Source organism: Narcine bancroftii, chromosome 14, assembly GCF_036971445.1.
Source record: "Narcine bancroftii isolate sNarBan1 chromosome 14, sNarBan1.hap1, whole genome shotgun sequence".
Lineage (NCBI taxonomy): Eukaryota > Metazoa > Chordata > Chondrichthyes > Torpediniformes > Narcinidae > Narcine > Narcine bancroftii.
This window is the reverse complement of record NC_091482.1, coordinates 3,978,119-3,993,243: the sequence shown is the minus strand read 5'-3', so window position 1 is coordinate 3,993,243 and position 15,125 is coordinate 3,978,119. Positions and strand designations below refer to the sequence as shown.

The 15,125-nt window shown below is 39.6% G+C and overlaps 1 protein-coding gene and 1 long non-coding RNA gene across 5 annotated transcripts in view; one reads left to right on the top strand and one right to left on the bottom strand.

Moving 5' to 3' along the window:
• The window catches only part of brip1 (BRCA1 interacting helicase 1), a 342,881-nt gene that overhangs the window by 213,625 nt on the left and 114,131 nt on the right, over positions 1 to 15,125 (top strand). The window lies entirely within an intron of this gene.
• Positions 2,637 to 15,125, bottom strand: part of LOC138749703 (uncharacterized) — a 55,468-nt gene continuing 42,979 nt past the window's right edge. Inside the window, exon 3 of the long non-coding RNA XR_011348830.1 lies at positions 2,637 to 2,815. This is a non-coding gene — a long non-coding RNA (uncharacterized lncRNA). The remainder of the gene's footprint in view (positions 2,816 to 15,125) is intronic.

Sequence of the window (15,125 nt, the reverse complement as noted above, 5' to 3'; positions counted from 1 at the left end):
ATTGCATTCTGCCACCACTCGCTGAGTGAAGAAGCATCCTCTAACATTTCTCCTAAAGTTTTGCCCCCTTACCCTTAACTCATGCCCTCTTGTTCCAACCTCCCCTGCCCTCAGGGGAAAGAGTCCATTTCTATCTCATCTATCTATTCCTTTCATAATTTTAAATACCTCTATCAAGTCCCCTCTCAGCCATCTACATTCCAGTGAATAAAATCGCAGTCTCCTTAATCTTTCCCTGTAATCAAGATGCTGTGAGACAGGCAACATCCTTGTAAATCTTCTCTGCACCCTCTCCACCTTATCTATATCCTTTCTATAATTTGGAGACCAGAACTGAGCACAGTACTCCAAACCTGGCCTCAGAATGTACTGTATATCATGTAGATTACAGTTTTAATGTATTATTATGTGACAATAAAATGAACCATTGAAAACAATACCAATAAAAATAACTGATGAAAAGGAAAGTTTTCAAATTTAAAATCAATTAAATGCAAGTCATAGAAGAGAAGGGAGAGGTGTCAATGCAAGTAGCATTTGCATTTTTTTTAATAGGTCACCTTTAAAAAGGTGAATTACAGGATCAAAATTATGTGGCCCCAACTTACCATTGAATTGAATCAATATTAAGTCGCATATCAACTCCAACAGAAGAAATTAAGACAGAATAGGTTAAGAAATATAATTGTCAAAGTGTAGGAAAGGCACATTCATAATGAGGTTATTGGACATCAGCTCGTAAAGGAATGGGGAGCTGAGTTAAACTGGCTAATTTGAACACTGAATCTTCTTCCAGAATTATTTGCATTGCCTCAAATTGTAGATGCATGGTGCATACCACATAGCGGATTATTTGAAAATGTGTGCCTGGAATTGGATTGCACATCTTTAGAGGACAAGGATCTAGGATACAGTAGCAATAGAAAGGGTACAGAAAGGATCTGTCAGGAATAGACAGCTACAGTGGTACAAAGTGACTGGATAGGTCGGGTTTACTCTCACAGGGACGCAGGGGACTAAGAGGGTTATAGCATTATGAGGGGCCAAGAAAGGATTAAATAATCAGTGTCTTTTTCCCAGGGAACAGGCGTCTAGAACTAGAATGCAGAGGTTTAAGGTGAGCGAGAAGAAATTTAAAGGGGATCTGAATGGTATGTTTTTTTACATATAATGTAGAAATATGGAATGAGCTGCCAGATGAGGTGATACAGGCTGATACAATGATATTTAAAAAGGGATTTGTACGGGTACTGGACAGGACAGATGTAGAAGGATATGGCTTCATTCAGGCAAGTGGGATTAGCACAGATGCCCCTCGACGTGGATGAGTTTGGTCTGCAGCTCCATTTGAGTTGGTAAAAGGGGGAAGTTGGTATTGAATGGTAGTAAAAATCAGACACACTCATTTGGATCACACATTGTATGGCCCAGAGTAATTTTGCAATTGGCATGATACACTCAAAAAATTTTCTTAGTGTGATCTATTCTGTATCAATCCCTTTGTACAGTTGTCACCTAAATAGCAATCCAATTTTTTTCATTTATTTTTAAACATCTAAACATCACTGGGCTAGCCAGCATTCTTTGTTCACCCCTAATTGCTCTTGACTTATGGGGAGAAGGCCGGGCAATGGGGCTGAGTGGGAAAATGGATCAGCTATGATTGAATGGCAAGGCAAACTAAATGGGCTGAATAGCTAATTTCTACTCCTATTTTATTTTCTTATGGACTTGGGCAGTTTCAGAAGACCTTAAAAAGTTAACCACATTTCTAGTCTGGGGTCTTATATAGGCTTCACCCAAGTAGCTCATGGCAGCAGAAGGGGCAATGTCTTGCATCCCTGTTGAAGGGGGTGTTTGTGAGCTTGGGTTACATCATCATAGTCATGTGCTTTGACAACTTGCCTTGGATGGACTTGAAGGGAAGTTACCTCTGCTGATCTTCTTCTTATGGCCAATGTTTCGTCGAGCTGTAATAGGAATGCCTGTGGTGCTTTGTGTGTCAGAACCCTCAGTTTCCATCTTGCATTCTGCCTCGAGCTCATTGTCTGGGGTTGGGTTGGTTTGTGTGTGAAAGCTAAAGATTGATAGGAAGAAGGAAGACGAGTGGATTAATAAATGACAGTAAATTAATGTCACACTCAATAACCAATCATTTCTTGTTAAACTAAGGCAGTCACGTTGCATTCAACAATCTCCCTTAAACAGCACAATAAGGAATAGATGGTTAGTTGCAGTAGTATTAGTAGAATTGGGCCATGAGGTCAGAAGTTGGGATAGCATGAGGTTTTTAAGCTTCCACCTGAACAACTGGAACAGGCAGTTTTTAAGAAAAGTTCATTCTCAATTTTTAAGAAAATTTTCATTTGCCAATATTCATTAAATACAATGGGGAAAACCTGTAAAACCCTGGTAACAGAGCTCATTGGAATAATTGATAATTAATTGGGGAAAAAATGACTGCAAAATACTAGTACTGTAGTTCTCAAGCTGTTTAATTTGTAAATAGCCCTCCAGAATTCATGCTTAATTCCTTGGCGTAGTGGTTAGCGTAACGCCTTTATAGCGCTAACGATCAGGGCCAAGGTTCAAATCCCACACTCTGTAAGGAGTTTGTGCATTCTCCCCGTGTCTTTGACAACTTGCCTTGGATGGACTTGAAGGGAAGTTACCTCTGCTGATCTTCTTATGGCCAATGTTTCGTCGAGCTGTAATAGGAATGCCTGTGGTGCTTGGTGTGTCAGAAACCTTAGTTTCCATCTTGCATTCTGCCTCGAGCTCATTGTCTGGGGTTGGGTTGGTTTGGGTGTGAAAGCTAAAGATTGATGGGAAGAAGGAAGACGGGTGGATTAATAAATGACAGTAAATTAATGTCACACTCAATAACCAATCCTCTCACCGTTTGATACATACCGGGGGCATAGGTTAATTGGGTGCGAATTGGGCAGCACAGACTTGTGGGCCGAAGTGGCCTGTTACCATGCTGCATGTCTAGATTTAAAAATATCCACTGGCCTTCCAATCAGCAAGTAGTTTCTGTCTATCTCCTACTCATTAATATTACTTTGCAGGAGGTTTAGGTTCTTTTCCTAGCACTGAAGTCTACTTGCCGAGCAAAGGCTTTCAGCCCACAGAAATGATCAATGTTTCTTAATATCCTTCATCTGTGTGCTGGGAGCAGATGGTGGAAGGGATTAGAGTGTGGGATTATTATTCTGCTAAATCATCTGAAGTGTTACTTGAATATTGCAGTCATATGTTCAGTAATATTGCAGGTGGCAATATTAACAGCACTTTTTCCTCTGCGGGTTGTGAATCTATTGTCAGACAGTAGGGAGTGAAACATGAAAATCTGCAGACGCTGTGATTGTAGTTAAAGCACAAAAGTGCTGGAGCAACTCAGCAGGTCTCGCAGCGTCCATAGGAGATAAAGATGTTTAAGCAAAACTTTCGGCTTGAGCCCTTTGTCAAGATATGAGCAAAAAGCAGGCAGACGCCGGAACAGATGCTGAGAAGCAGTAGAAGTATCAATGGAATTCTGGCTATCTGCTGAAATCTTTCTGTCTGTTTTCTCAATTTCATACAAAGATTCCACATCACAGTTAGTGTGGAGATTAGCACAATATTATTACAGCACCAGTGACTTGGGTTTGAATCCGGTGCTGCCTGTATGGAGTTTGTACGTTCTCCCTGTGTCTGTGTGGATTTCCTCGGGGTGCTCTGGTTTACTCACACCCTCCAAAATGTACAGGATTTGTAAGTTAATTGATGTATTTGAACAGCATGGGCTCTTGGGCCAGAAGGGCCTGTTACTGTGTTGTATTTCTAAAATTGTTAAAAAAATTAGTTTGAAGAAAAACAGTCTGTTCCCCAGTGTCCTAAAAATCCGATACTTCTTCGGTTAAAAATCCGATACTTATCCTTCTGTTAATGAATCCAATACTTATTCTTCGGTTAATGAATCCAATACTTATCCCTCGGTTAATGAATCCGATACTTATCCTTCAGTAAAAAATCCGATACTTATCCTTCAGTTAATGAATCCGATACTTATCCTTCAGTTAATGAATCCGATACTTATCCTTCAGTTAATGAATCCGATACTTATCCTTCAGTTAATGAATCCGATACTTATCCTTCAGTTAATGAATCCGATACTTATCCTTCAGTTAATGAATCCGATACTTATCCTTCTGTTAATGAATCCGATACTTATCCTTCGGTTAATGAATCCAATACTTATTCTTCGGTTAATGAATCCAATACTTATCCCTCAGTTAATGAATCCGATACTTATCCTTCAGTAAAAAATCCGATACTTATCCTTCAGTTAATGAATCCGATACTTATCCTTCAGTTAATGAATCCGATACTTATCCTTCAGTTAATGAATCCGATACTTATCCTTCAGTTAATGAATCCGATACTTATCCTTCAGTTAATGAATCCGATACTTATCCTTCAGTTAATTAATCCGATACTTATCCTTCAGTTAATGAATCCGATACTTAACCTTCAGTTAATGAATCCGATACTTATCCTTCAGTTAATGAATCCGATACTTATCCTTCAGTTAATTCCAGTGAAACAAATTATCTAACCATCAGAATATTATTTATGAGTGCTTGCTGATTGCAAATTTCATCATGTATTTCTTGTATTACTGGAAAGATTTTACTTGTAATCTCTGCACTTGTATGATTATAAAATTAATTTTAGTATACTGATGTTGTGAAAGGTGCCATTGAAATTTCTTTCATTGAATCATGCCTGCAGAGTTTCTCAGAAACCATCTTTTAACGCACCTTTGCCCTTCACATTCACTAGCACAGAAGCCTGGTATGAAATAAAAGCTTCACAGATGTTTTAAAGAGAGAGAACATATGTGTTCAGTTATAGCAAAGCTCTTTTAATAGCTAAAAGTACTATTTTGATGTAAGAATATCAAGCTGTTTTCAGCTCTATAGCAGTCTATTCAGTTTTTAAAAAGCAGAAGATGGAGGAAAGTGCATTTGTGTGTACTTTTTGGGATGTAATAGATCAATGTTACACAATGCTTGTTATGCCAAGACTGTCCTGTCGACTATCAATAACAGCCCTTTCAGATACGTAGATTATGATAAAATATATCTTTGGGTTGGAATTTGTGAGATTGGCTGTACAAACATCATAAATAGTTGAACATGGCAGCATATTTGTATTCAAAAGACCTGATGTACTTCATAACAAATCTATTTTTTTTTAAACATACTTAACAATTAAAGGTACAAAATAAACATAAATATCTGGTAGGGCACGTGGGATATTTGCTGTTAGACACTCTCACTGTAATAGTTACGGCAAAAAAAATCCCTAAAATGAAGTAAATGTTGAACAGAGGATCCTGGAGTGTACATCAACTGATCTTAAATGAAAGCAATCGAAATAGATAATGTGGGCATACAGATATTTTCCTTTATTCGCTGAGACACGTTATTTAAAGCCAGGAAAGGTTTGCTGGAACGAGGCACAACACTACTTTGATCACAATTTGAGTTCTGAAGATTTTCTAGCCTGTACATTACTCGAAAGCTGATCCTGCATTACAAACGGTGGGGAGGGTGCTTTTCGAGAAAACGGTCAGTCAGCCACATCATTTGTTTGTGCATCAAAAATTGAGAGTTGAAAAAATAGTAATTTTGTGTTTGTTTACTTTTTTCACAAATTTCACAAGTTTTTCCATATCCTAGATTTGTTGATAGGGTAAATTCTGTAAGGGCAAATTTACATTATCTGAATTGATGTGATGTGAAGGGTGGGGTGGACCGCCTGTACTGGATGGTGTGTTTGGAGATTTGCAAGGATATTTCAAGGACTGATGTTATGAACTGCTCATAACGAACAGCAATATCAATGAACCATGCAGTGTTTAATTTTAAAATGCAAATTTTATTTCTTACTCTTAAACTATCCTTAACACTAAATCGATCCCCAACTATGCGCAGGTGTACTAGTGTATCTGTGTGTGTGAGTGATATACCCAAACCATTACAGTCCAGACCAAAATCTAGAAAGTTACTTCAAGGTTCAGTTTTTTAAATTCAGTGTTGAAGCATAGGCTTTTGAAATTTGATGCCCAGAATTAATGAGGAACTGAGGGCAAGACTGGAATTGTGGCTGCCACAGTCTCACAAATTCTCCTTTTGTTGCCTTTGAAGAAATGTCCATCCACATGAGCTGTAGTCATAATGCTCCTGGTCTTTTAGTAGGCAAGACTCAAACTGGGTGGTCTCCACAAAGCTTCCTAGTCCCTGGCACTGATCTCTCTAAGTGACTTACAACTGTTGGTCACACTCAAACTTTGCTTTGCAAAAGACCCTCCTGGCACAGGTCAATCCACTGAAAAGACCCAGGCATCCACAGAGCAGGCTTTGTTCTGAATTCCACAAAAATGGCTGGCCACAAGAACTGCTTCAAAATGTTGCTTTCTCTCCAGCCGTCAGAATGGTTCTCCCTTGTGAAATCATAATGTGTTTGCAAATGTATCAAATGTGGAACAGACTGTGACAAACCTTCCCTCAGTTCTTCCAATGTATTGAATTGTCACTGGGCTGTGACTCATGTTGTGATGGTGCTTGTGTGAAATGTTAAAAGTTATCTGTGACCATTGAGCTCTTCCTGTCTATACTATCCCATACAGTGATAATCCCATTTTACTAAAATGGGAGCTTGTAATACTGGAAAGTTTTTGGTTATGAGAAAAGATTGGATAGACTTCTGTTCTTTTCTATAGAAGAGAAGAGACTGATGAAAGACTTGATTGATTTGTACAAAATAATAAGGTTCCTTGGCAGAGTAAATAGAAAGATCTATCAAGGGAGCAAAAACTATATGGTAGAAGGATTGGAGTGAATTTGAGGAAAAACTTTCAAAAGGGAGTAGCAATCTGGAGCTAACAACTTGAAAGGATGGTTAAAAATAGAAACTCATTTTTAAAAAGTGCTGGGTTGTGTAGTTAAAGAGCTATGGATTTCTAGCTATTCACTTGCAGGGCCTTGGCTCGTGTGGGAATTTGCCATTAGGCTATTAGCTCTTTTTCCAGCTTGTGATGTCTTCTTAAGGAGATCAAAGGCCCTAAAATTAAGGGTATTTCATGCCTACTTGTAACAACAGCACTATAATCCTTCCCAGTTCCTTTTTAGTTTCCTAAAATAGGAACTAGTAAGGGCACATTTGGGAATAACCAGAAGGCAGTGGCGTATCTAAGATATGGCAGGTGTCCTCGGCGCCACTGAGCAGCTTCTATTAAAATCAGACAAGCCATGTTCAGATAGTGAAAAAAGAATTTTTCAGATATATGATCTGTCTTTGATTATCATGGGTGAGAAACACTAGGATGGCCAAATTGTTAAACCACTTCTATAAATGATTATGTAGAAACAGTGCTAGGAGCTACATGACCACATACCTCACAGTATTGCTGCTCAGTGCCAACTGGCAGTAAGAACCTTCTGCTGCGTAAACTCGGGAGATAGTCTAGAATTTGAGCAAAATCTATGAAATTTAATGTTCTTATTAAAAGTGCCATTTCCTTATTTCGGAGCATTGTGTCAGAAGACCGTGAAATGTTTCTTCATGAAGAAGAAGGAAAGTGGAGCTGAAGGACAGAAGAGACAAAAGTTGGAGGTGGAGGAAGCCAAGAAGTTGAGCAAATTCTTCATGCCCTTCTTTGAAAAGCCCAGAACAAGTAGTTTGACACTTGCTACAAGTTTGTTAGAATCCGAAGGTGGATCAAGTACAAATGGATCACAAGTCGAGGAAGAAGTTAAGTCAGATAAATAAATATATCTGAGTATGATGAGATTAAGAGTGAGGAAACTGGAAAAGCAACTCTGCCTGACGCATTGAGAACAGAAAGGATAAAGCTAGGTTCAAAGTATTTCCAGAATAGTGAGGGGCCTTTCCTACCAACATATAACACTCCTGGTTCAAGAGGAAATTGGAAAATAGTCACGGCGAGGAAATGACTCATTCATTGCGAGTCTATTCCCCTTCTAAAAGTCTGTATTTTGTATCTGTTGTGTTCTGAAAGGACACCTGAAAGGATTTGTGTTCATGAAAATGCCATGAATCATCAGGAGTGTTTCACACAGTGGAAAGAAATTTAGCTGGAAACAGAGGAGTTATTGACACAGTAAGTCAGTCACAGCTTGAGAAGGAAAAGCAGAAGTGGCGTGATATCTTAATAAGAATCCTTCACTGCATAAAATTCCTTGTGACTCAGAACCTGCCATTGTGAGGATACAGGGAGTTACTTCAGGTTAGACAATAACTCCAATGTGGGAAATTTCCTTGGCTTATTGAAACTACTGGCCATCTTTGACCCTGTCATAAAAGAAAACTTCACTCATGTGGAAAATCATCCTGGATGCATGTCTTATCTTTCCCTGGGTGTCCAGAATGAATTCATCCACATGATGGCATCCACTGTTCGCCAGAGTTTATTGAGCATTTGTAAAGCCAAGTACTATGGGCTCCTACTCGACTCCTGATCAAACACACCATGATCAGATGTCAGAAGTAATGAGGTACATGGAAGTTGATTTTGAGAGGAAAACAGTCCGTGTTTGAGAGTCTTTCCTTGGTTTTATCCAGGTAAGCTGGATTGAAGACATCTTGAAACAGCTAGAGAAAGACGAAATGGAGCTACAAGATTGTCAGGCACAGTACGATGACAATGCTGCCATGATGGCTGGACACAGAAGTGGTGTTCATCAAAGAATAACCTGGCAATGTTTGTAAATTGCAACAATTGCTCACTCAACTTGGTGGGTGTACATGCAGCCAAGCAGGATACAATGTTTTTGAGACCATTGAAGCTCTCTACATGTTTTTCTCTCGTTCAACACAGTGGTGGGGAAAACTCAGAAGAAACACCATGCCTGTGGTTGTTAAGTCGGAGCCTGAAACCAGGTGCAATGCAGGGACACAAGTAGTGAAGCCCATCAACAAGTACAGAGATGAGGTACCTCAAGTTCTCCAGGACATGATAGACAATGAGTGACACAAGGTATCTGTAAAACCGCTTGTTGAATTACGATTTTCTGACTTGGCGAGGATTTTGGAACAAAGTACTCATTCGCATTGACCATATTCCAAAGAGGCTGCAGGATCCTAGCATGAACTTCCACGATGCTGCCCTGGATTTGAAAGCCCTCTGAGATCATTTCAATGAGGAAAGAGAAGTGTTAGTAAGTGAGACACTTGAAGAAGGACTCCTTCTCTGTCAAGAATGGAATATTGAAGTTGAAAGATGTCAGTGACAAAATAAATAAATGAATGGACAGCTGAAAACTCGAGAGGCACTGGATTAACAGCTGGGGAGGAAATGAAAAGAATCATGAAGGGAACACTGGAACGTCTTCACACAGAAATGGACAGAAGGTTCACTCGTCTGGATGCCACAGGCACCAAGTTTGGGTTCCTTCTCGATGTCAAGATGCCAACAGTCACGACCTCAAGAAGAAGTGCAAAAATTTGAGCAAATTGAATAGCTCTGATGTCGATGGACAGCAACTATATGAAGAAATTTTGGATTGCAGAATGTTACTATCAAGGCGAGATAACGTGAATACATCAAGGCCTGAAGAGCTTCTTGAATTTACTGTTCTGAATGGAGATGAGAGCGTCTTCCCCAAACTTCGCATTGCTGTTCAGATAGAGCTAACCATCACAGTTTCCATCACCAGCTGTCAGAGATCATTCTGCAAGTTAAAACTAATACTTTCGTATTTGAGAGCCTCCATGGGTCAAGGCAGACTCTGTGATCTTGCTCTGCTGAGTGTAGAAAGAGAAGAAACTGAAAAAGCGACTTTGATCACTGTGATACTACAGACCTATCACCAATGTATATAGTTACAGTATCTAGAGTGTAATGACCGTGCTTATAGCGATTGGCTGAGAGCTTAGCCACGCCTACTGTCTGGGCCTTAAAGGGTTGTGTCCCTAGCCAGGTCGGATCATTCCGGACTGGTCGGCCACCTGTGAAGAGCTCCTGTCTTTTGCTAATAAAAACCTTGGTTTGGATCAACAAGTCTTTGATTCTTGCGACGAGCTCTACAATCACATCATAGACCAACTTGTATCAGTGAAAGCAAGAAAGATGGAGTAATAGTTTTCAAGTCGTGCCATAATTTGTTGATTAAAAGATTTACGAGCTTGACTTGTATTTTTTGAGCTGATATTATGGTAAACTTGTCTAAAAGATGGGTGTCAGATGTTTGGACAGGGGTGCAATTTCAGTGCTTGCCATAGGTACTATTTTCCATAGATTATGCCCCTGCTAGAAGACAGGTGAATAAGTGTGAACACTGTTGGAAATTCTGAGGACCAAATAGGTTTTAAATACATCGGTGGAGTCGCATCACATTTTCAGTGTAGCATAATTTTTTCCAGTCTACTTAACATCATTTGCTACAACTTGAACAGTGCCTGCAAAGATCCCAGAGAACTCCGAGCAGTAAGTTACTTCGACACTCCAAGTTAGCTCCTACTTGAAGCATGGTGTATTATCTTCAATGTAATTGAAATCAAATTACATAGAATTAATATTGCAGCACCCTTAATATTTCAGAAAAGAAAAACTCAGTATATTGAGGGGCTGTTCTGTCAGGATTCTGTCTGCAGTGTGTATCTGGAATGTCAGTTTAACATTGAATAATGAGCAGAAAGTTATAGAATATCAAAACAAGTTTCAGAGTATCACATATTTTAACGAATTGCAACTTGAATTAAGTCATTCAACTCTTTGTCTATGTGTGGCTTATCTTTGGAATAATTTACTGTGATTTCTTGTGTATTTTCCAAAGAATCTATTTGTTTCCTTGACGGTGGGATGGGGGTCTTTCAGAATATTGGTGGATTTTCTGTGGCAGCAGAAACAGTAGATGAAGTTCATAGCAGAGAGTGAAGTTTGTGTGATGTCTACAAACACAGATATGCTGGTGAAACTCAGCAGGTCTCGCAGTGTCCCCATAGGAGATAAAGAAGAAGTGCTCAGGCCCAAATTGTTGGTTATATATCTCTACAAACACAGCATCTTGCAGACTTCCATGTTTCACTTGCGTAATGTTCTGAGCTGTATTCATCACCTTCCCTTCTGCAGCTTCTTCCAATTTTGAGCAGATTGTCCTCTTGTACAAGATGCATCCAGTTAGGATGTTTTCCCTAACAGAGACAAATAAAAATGCTATTTTTTTCCACTGTATTTCATAGTAAATTGGATTTTGCTTGCATGCAGTGCAAATCCATAATATCTTAATGCCAGTAGATATCAGGTTTTAAAAATTCTGTCAATTTCTCAGACAAGTTAAACCTAAGCAGATGTTTGAGATTAACTGTTCTTCTGCTTCTCAACATTGATTTTCCTTGTCACTATTTATGCACAACACAATATACAGTGTCCGGAAATTGCCGTTAGTGTGTATTATAGAGAATGTCTTTAGTATTTAGACTTCTTCCTCATAAGATTATCCTTCCATCACTAGAGGGGGTTTTCATTGCTGCGGTACCTCTTAGGGGCCCCTCAGAAGGGAACTGCTTCATCACAGAAATACTTCAATCAAGCATGTCGATTCATCAGTTAACCTTTTGCTGTTCACAATATTCAGGTTACTTGTTCTGCTTTGTTTATAAATCCACTTAAGTAAAACTTGTTTGAAGTTTGTGAATGTGTCGTAGCACTGTATCTCAAGTAAATCTTAAAAATACGCAACATATTTTTCAATTACAAACTTGCAATGTCAAAGGCTCTAGGAGAAATGTACAAGTACAAAGGAACATTCATATTAATAGAGGAGATATTAAAGATGGACTAGAGTTTGCTGCAATTTGTTGGCATTTCTTCACGTTACCTTGCTGGGACTCAACACCCCTCTCTGCAACTGGATTTTGGACTTCTTGACTGAAAGGCCATAGTCATTCCAGATTGGTAGCAAAATCTCACATCCCATCAAGCTGAGCACTGGCGCATCTCAGGGCTGTGTGTTCAGCCTGCGACTGACTCGTGACTGCTCTACCAGATTCAGTTCAAACAGTGTTGGGTTTGCAGATGATACAACATTGTTGGCCTCATTGGCAACAGTAATGAGTAGGGTTACAGAGAGGAGGGTGGAAGGCAGTAAAATGGTGCAAGATCAACAACCTGAGTCTCAACATGGACAAGACAAAGGAGATAGTTGTGGACTTCTGGAGGATGAAGGTTGACCTTTCTCCTTTTGAGAGAGAGAGAGTGTGTGTAGATAGGATGACCTATCCTGGACCCAAGCAGTCTTCATTAGTCAGGAAGGTGCAGCTGCACCTACACTTCCTAAGAAGGTTGAGGAGGCAACATTAACTGCCCCCATCTTGAGATTGTACAGGAGCACAATTGAGAACATCCTGTCTGGCTGTGTCATTGTGTGGTACATTAGCTGCAAAGCATCAGACTGGAAGTCAATACAAAACGTCATCAAAAGAGCTGAGAAGATCACTGGGGTCTCCCTTTCCTTTCAATGATGACATTGACATTTACCAGGAACATTGCATAAATAGGGTTTAAAGAATTATTGAGTACCATTTCCACCCGGCACACAGTATCTTTGACCCACTACTATCATGAAGGAGGTGCAGGAGTTTCAAAATCAGGACTGCCAGGATAGGAAGTAGCCTTCTCCCACAGGCTGTGAGACCAGTTTCCTGTAAATGATCTCAATATATTCATTAAACATTGTCGATATTATGTACTGTGGAATGTGTATGTGTGGGCACCATAGTCCAGAGAAATACTTTTGTTTGGTCGTGGATAATCAGATGATCATAACTTTGAAAATTAGTGCAATCAAGTTTTGATTCCTCCCCATGTGCATGTCCTAAATTTGCTGAGACCTCTTTGTTGCCAATTTTTCAACTTTGGTCCAATATTAGACACCATGTAGAGTCCATTAGCAAAACAGAATTGAGGCAATTTCACATTTATTATGGGAAATATGCATGTGAAATTTACATAGGACAGTAAATTCAACAGTTAGAGTGGGGATGAATGATGGAAGGATCCAGGAAAGTATGAGATCAATTTACATTTTTTGCCCTAATTGTTTACAACTGCTTTTAATTTTGAAAGTGATGACATTTACATTTTGTCACTAACAATTTTCATTTTTTTCAATAATTTTTAATGTTTGAAGGGTTTTGATTGTCAACAATATTAATTGTGACAGTTTACCATACAACAAATCTTGGGGTTAGAGTCCAACCATTCTCAACCTTTTCTCAGCTATGATTTTGCTCAAAATTTATGGCCCTCTTCCCTGTGAAGCAGTCAAGTTCTGGTTTCTTCTGTACTTCTTTCCTACTGACTACATTTTTAAAAAATCATTTAAAAATTATTTATGTTACATGAGGTGGAGAAAAAAAAACAAGGCTTTTATTTAAAAGTGCTGTGGCTCCCTGGGTGGGGGTGTGGGTGTAGGGCCCTAGTTGAGAATGACTGGGTCAGACAACTGATAGTCAAAGTTGTTGTCGGGTATTATGTGATTGGCTTGTGGTCTTCCTCCCAAGTGATGGCATTACTTTGCATTCAGTTTTGGATCTAAAGGTTAAATACTTCAGATATTGAAAATGCAAAACTGAACAGAAAATGTCAGGAATGCTCAACAGATCAAGTAGCATATGCAAAAAGAGAAAAACAGAGCCAGGGATTCAACCTGCTAAACATTAATACTTTTCCATTTATATTACTAAATACCAAGTATTTCTAGCAATTTTTTCAATTCTCCTTAAAATTGGGACAGTTTTAGAGAGTAAGTTGAAATAGTCAACCTGCAAGTTGATACTTGCTGTGTATGCCTGCAATTAGTACTCATGGCTGATCCTTGGCACAAACTTTTCTTCCACTATGTGAAATAATCTCATTGCATCCTTTAAGAAGCTGTCCATCTTAAAAGTCTTATCCAGAACTTAAGTTCCTAGTTTTATTGAAAGAATCCACTGAAATATTTACAGACAAAGAGGACTTGCATTGACAGAGAATCCTTAATTTTGTCAGGGCATTTCAAAGACTTGAAATGCCGAGCCAATCTTTTGAACATCAAATTCCACTATTTTTGCCATCAAATTCCACTATTTTTGCCATCAAATTCCACTCCTTTTGCCAGTGTTGGTAGAGATGAAAGCCAATTAAGTCTTCTTCTGTAACTGCTGTGGAATGTTTTGCATTCTTTAGAACACGCTCAACGCAATAATGATGCGAACGCTACCCCAGCAGCCCATATAGCTGCAGTAGTGAACCCTGAACCATCACAAGGATTCTTTAGCAGGGCTGCCTTTAAACCTTCCAGTTGCTTTTGAGAAACTAGCTGTAGTTGCCACTTATAATACAAAATGGAAATGTTTCTTCTGTGGTTTCTCTTACCATTCGCAAGATAACTGTCCAGCACACGAGGCTACTTGTTGTAAATATGCCAACAAGGGGCATTGTGCCTGGGTGTGCAAATCCAAGGCCTCACCAAGCTCACTGGCAACAGTGGTCAATTCTCAGATCCTGGCTCCACTTACTCATGTGCCACAAGGGCTCACTCAAGCTACAACCTTTGTGTCTGTGAATGATAAGTCCTCTGTTGGATTCATGCAGTGCTGATAGTTTACATGAGCAAGAAAGGCATGTAGGATCTAAAACTAAAGGTTCACCTATCTTTCTTCTTTGGCTTGGCTTCGCGGACGAAGATTTATGGAGGGGGTAAAAGTCCACATCAGCTGCAGGCTCGTTTGTGGCTGACAAGTCCGATGCGGGACAGGCAGACACGGTTGCAGCGGCTGCAGGGGAAAATTGGTTGGTTGGGGTTGGGTGTTGGGTTTTTCCTTCTTTGCCTTTTGTCAGTGAGGTGGGCTCTGCGGTCTTCTTCAAAGGAGGTTGCTGCCCGCCAAACTGTGAGGCGCCAAGATGCACGGTTTGAGGCGATATCAGCCCACTGGCGGTGGTCAATGTGGCAGGCACCAAGAGATTTCTTTAGGCAGTCCTTGTACCTTTTCTTTGGTGCACCTCTGTCACGGTGGCCAGTGGAGAGCTCACCATATAACACGATCTTGGGAAGGCGATGGTCCTCCATTCT